This window comes from Haliotis rufescens, unplaced genomic scaffold (assembly GCF_023055435.1).
Source record: "Haliotis rufescens isolate VD_foot unplaced genomic scaffold, xgHalRufe1.0.p SCAF_58, whole genome shotgun sequence".
Classification (NCBI taxonomy): domain Eukaryota; kingdom Metazoa; phylum Mollusca; class Gastropoda; order Lepetellida; family Haliotidae; genus Haliotis; species Haliotis rufescens.
The window spans coordinates 201930-207716 of NW_025964312.1; the positions used below are offsets into that span (position 1 = coordinate 201930).

A 5787-nucleotide genomic window follows, 5' to 3' on the forward strand; every position below is an offset into this window, starting at 1 on the left:
CTATGACACATCAACAGAAGAATATACCAGCTATGACATATTAACAGAAGAATATACCAGCTGTGACATATTAACAGAAGAATATACCAGCTATGACATATTAACAGAAGAATATACCAGCTATGACATATTACAGAAAAATATATCGGACATAACATATTACCCGAAGAATATTAGATATATATGCCATAACTAAACAGATCAACAATGCGTACACTGTATAGGCTCACCATGACATGCTTATACCACTAAGTATACTAGACATACCAGATTAACAGATGCATATACCAGCCCTGAAAGTCATTAACATATGCACAGACAAGTAACCAGCCACAAGAGATATATCTATGTTCTATTTACTTCTCATCATGCTAAAGTACACAAGTCTCTTTACTCTACTACGTCAATTTTACCTTGTTTACAAATGCCTGTGGGGAACCATTCAGCAAATGTTAGTTTCAACAAATGATTAATCGTTTTGGGGAGTTAAAAGTTGACTAATACATCTGCATACATTTCAATGAAGAGCTCCCGAATTTGAATCGTGCTGACACCATATGACGAAGCAGACAGGCGAGCCACTCCGAACACTTGTCTATATTTGTATATTTGCTACTGCAACCAAGGCCTGCACCCGTGGCGACTCAGCCTCTACACACACCTGCCTGTGTAGTCAGTCTTATATCATATCCTGGTCGAAAATGTCAGTAATTTGAGTGGGAAAATTTTATTTTTTCATTAAATTATACATGCACACTTTCCAGCCAATATCAAGATACATTACTAACACACGAAACTTATGAGTTTATTCAGCATAAGGACTTGGAAAAAAAGCAACATAACATATTTTAGGTTAATTATATTTTAGGAAATTGTATTTTTTTCTGTGAACTGCACTGAGTGAACTAATCTGAGTGTAAACCACAACCTAGTGCTACATACTCTGAGCTTTTGGTAATCTATCTGCTACCTAACCTGGTTCATAACCTTACACCTGTCTCAACTAAGTAAGTGTACATCACACCTGCCTCAACTAAGTAAGAGTACATCACACCTGCCTCAACTAAGTAAGAGTACATCACACCTGCCTCAACTAAGTAAGTGTGCATCAGCCATCACACCTGCCTCAACTAAGTAAGTGTACAGCACACCTGCCTCAACTAAGTAAGTGTACATCACACCTGCCTCAACTAAGTAAGTGTACATCATACCTGTCTCAACTAAGTAATTGTACACCAGCCATCACACCTGCCTCAACTAAGTGAGTGTACATCACACCTGCCTCAACTAAGTAAGTGTACATCACACCTGCCTCAACTAAGTAATTGTACATCTGCCATTACACCTGCCTCAACTAAGTAAGTGTACATCACACCTGTCTCAACTAAGTAAGTGTACATCAGCCATCACACCTGCCTCAACTAAATAAGTGTACATCACACCTGCCTCAACTAAGTAAGTGCAGATCACACCTGCCTCAACTAAGTAATTGTACATCTGCCATTACACCTGCCTCAACTAAGTAAGTGTACATCACACCTGTCTCAACTAAGTAAGTGTACATCAGCCATCACACCTGCCTCAACTAAATAAGTGTACATCACACCTGCCTCAACTAAGTAAGTGCAGATCACACCTGTCTCAACTAAGTAATTGTACATCAGCCATCACACCTGTCTCAACTAAGTAAGTGTACATCACACCTGTCTCAACTAAGTAAGTGTACATCAGCCATCACACCTGTCTCAACTAAGTAAGTGTACATCACACCTGTCTCAACTAAGTAAGTGTACATCACACCTGTCTCAACTAAGTAAGTGTACATCACACCTGTCTCAACTAAGTAGGTGTACATCACACCTGTCTCAACTAAGTAAGTGTACATCAGCCATCACACCTGTCTCAACTAAGTAAGTGTACATCACACCCACCTGCCCCCTCTCTCTCTCTCTGCTGTTCAAAGATACCTAACTAAGCAAATCTATCTATCATAATTGTTGTATTGCACACACGTCATCAGTGTCTATAATTGCTGTATTGTAAAAATCTGATCACTGTCTTTCGTGCCATATTTGCTATGTTTCACTCATCTGATTAGTGTCTATTGTGTCATAATTGATGTATTGCACACACGTCATCAGTGTCTATCAGGCTATAATTGATGTATTGCACACATGTCATCAGTGTCTATCAGGCTATAATTGATGTATTGCACACATCTGACCAGTGTCTATTGTGCTATATTTGCTGTGTTGCACACATCCTATCAGTGTCTATTGTGCCATATTTGCTATAATGCACACATCCTATCAGTGTCTATTGTGCCATATTTGCTATAATGCACACATCCTATCAGTGTCTATTGTGCTATATTTGCTATAATACACACATCCAATCAGTGTCTATTGCAGGGGTCCGGAAAATTTAAAATCCCAATCGGACATTTGCATTTAGGCCACACCCCCTTCAAATAGCGTATTTTAGTACGATTTTTCACACAGTACTACAAGTTTACGTATTCATAATATGATGAATTATGAATTGTTTCAATTTAAATTGTGTACGCGTTGTAACATTTGGACCGAGACTATTATCCCATATTTGGTTATCACGTGACCTCACGGGAAAAGGTTTTTTTTAAACTAAAGATTTTTATAAAAACAAGACAGATAATTTAATCACAAATACTAAAATATCGTTGATAGCAATAGTTATTTGAATACTTTTTTCATCTGTACTTAATTATTGACCATAAAAAAAATTGATATCGATCTGAGAAAGCAAAATGGCGGTCAATCAAGATTCAATATACGACTAGCTACTGAAAACAATAAAATCTGCAAATCCTCATTGTATGTCAACCAAGTGAAAGTCGTTAGCCACGACTTACAATATGATCGTCCAGACTTTGAGGGTTTGGCAGATACGCTCGACTGATCTGCATCGGTCGACTGGCTATCGTCACGCTTTCGCTACTTGTCTGAGGCTACGTATCATAGCATTGTGAGGATAATGAGGTACATCAATGATGCAAGGTATTTATGTACAGTTGTAAACCCCTTTCACTCAAATTTACAAGATGTTCTCAGTAATTAATCCTCGATTAATCAGTGTCAACTCAGTTTATTGCCTATTACAGTGATTGACCGATTGGACTATCATGTAGGTACGATGTATTTACAGCAATCAAAACAAACAAAGCTTGTCAGTGTAGTACACAATTTAAATTGAAACAATTCATAATTCATCATATTATGAATACGTAAACTTGTAGTACTGTGCGAAAAGTCGTACTAAAATACGCTATTTGAAGGGTGTGTGGCCTAAATGCAAATGTCCGATTGGGATTTTAAATTCGTTATAACCGTAGTTCGTTATACGCATATATACAGCAAATGGCAGGGACCTAAAAACCAGTTCGTTATATCCACCAGTTCGTTATAAGCCTGTTCGTTATAAACGTAGTTTACTGTAGTTGAAAATATTGTCAACATTCAACAAAGCCAATTGTACTGGTGAAATTCCATTGAATGATCCGGTTGGTGTCCATCCTGTCTTGATCATCATTGGTACCCATAAACCGAAATGGTAATATAACTGTATTAACATCAGCCAGAGTTTGGATCCGAAGGTGAGAATACTGAAGGTCGTCCCAGGACCTGGCTGGCACATGATGACTCTAATCCATCGTTAAATTGTGATTAAAATGAAAATTAGATTAATTTAAAGAAAATAATTGTTAGATATGATGTATAAAGCTTAGAAGAATGTAATTTCGCGCCATTTTTTTATATTGAAAATAGTTACGTTTGATAGGATGGTTGGGATTACGGAGTTTTTCCAACTACTCAGTTGATGCGAAAATGAGAGCCTGACGAGTATGCCGGCTTAGTCTTAGGGGTGAATTTTGGTGATAATGTGAAAATGTTTCTCTGCTCTCTGGGAACATAGCACAGGAAGTTTCCACTACCATTCGGAACTGAGATGAGATAAACAATTAGAATGAGTTAGGATAAGGTAATATGGTTATTTCTCATAACTTGGTTAATGAATCTGCAGACACAAAATTGCGACAAATCAAAAAGAAATTTCCACAATTAATATCTATGTTTGTGTAGAGTAATCACAGCTAATGCTATAAACACACATGTCAAAACTAAAATCTACCAAAAAAGACATGTTTAGGCTAGCATGGCTACTGGAGCCAAACATTTACTGAGCTGAGTGGTAGACATTAACAAAGAGCCAACTACAAGTTCTAAAAGAACAAGCAACCCAACACAAACTGTATGTAATCACTCGAAACATTTCAGGTCCAGCTTTGGACTCTGCGGACCCCTTCAGCTGATAGATGTATTGAATTCCCCCTACTAACTCCAGTGTTACAATTACCATATCTATAGCATGGACATTCTCCCACAGAGGACAAGGCAGTGCGTTGTGTGGTGATGGCTTTTGATAGTGTTGTGAGCAGTGGCTTGAAATAGGTCCTTATACTGACTCACAATGGGGTTGCAATGGACATCTACTGATCAAGTCTATAGACGCTTCTGTTCTTCAGAGAGTACATGAGCTGTCACAAGTCATCACGGTATCTCATAAATCACATACTATATATATGGGAACCGTGAGGATCTGGAGGAGAATAGGTGCTCAGAAACCCATGCTTGCTGTAAAAGGTGACTATGCTTGTTGTAAGAGGTGACTAACAGGTTGATGCATGTCATCGTATCCCAATTACTTGGATTGATGCTCATGATATCAATCACTGGATTGTCTGGTCCAAACTTGATTATTTATAGACCGCCATCATATAGCTGGAATATTGCTGAGTGCGGCATTAAACAACAAACAAACTATATTTTAAACTATATTGATATTTGTGCAAGGGGCCAGGGAATATTATATTCTGTCCTAGAAAAGGTTGGCAAAAATCATATGGCCTTAGACATGCTTGTTTGCTGGGTGGGATTGGGGTAATTAGCAGTGTCTTCAGTGTAAAAAAGTACAGCTAACAGCTTCAGTAGCAGAGCCATTAGTGATGTCATTTGATTGTGACGTCATGGTAACCAGTGGCGTCACAATGGTCTGCAAGCATTGTGATGTAATTTCATTGCAGCGATATCTACAGTGTAGATATCGCTTGATTTCACCCAAGCGATATCTCCTGTGGGAGCCTGTTTGGGATGATAAATTGTTTAGTCCTACCTTTCTGAGAGAAAAATGGCTACCTGGCTGCTGTATTGAACAAGTTTGAATGCCTTGAACAACTTGAAACCCCTTGAACATGACGCAGTGACACACATCAACAAAGATTCAGCTGAATCCATCAAGCCATTTCAGAGGAGTTTATCATTTATCATCCAAAACTGGCTGGCACAGGAGATATCCCTTGGATGAGATCAAGCGATATCTACACTGTAGATATCGCTGCAATGAAATTACATCACAATGCTTGGCAGACCATTGTGACATCACTGGTTACCATGACGCCACAATCAAATAACACCACTTATGGTTCTGCTACTGAAGCTGTTAGCAGTACAATTTACACTGAAGACACTGCTAATTATTGTCTACAAATTGAAAAAGTTGGAAGAATGATGTTGGATGATAAATAAAATCTCACCCTCGTGTCTTTTGATATCAAATATATCAACACTCGTTGATAAAAGTGGCAAAAATCCTCGGCAAGCCTCGGAATTCTTCCACTTTTATCAACTCATGTTGATATATTTGATATTGAAAGACACTCGGGTGAGATTCTCTATGTAAAATAGTTATGGA

General features: G+C 38.2%; 1 protein-coding gene across 2 annotated transcripts in view; it reads right to left on the bottom strand.

Moving 5' to 3' along the window:
- LOC124126008 (NAD kinase-like) overlaps positions 1-5787 on the bottom strand; it is a 58897-nt gene that overhangs the window by 33956 nt on the left and 19154 nt on the right. The window lies entirely within an intron of this gene.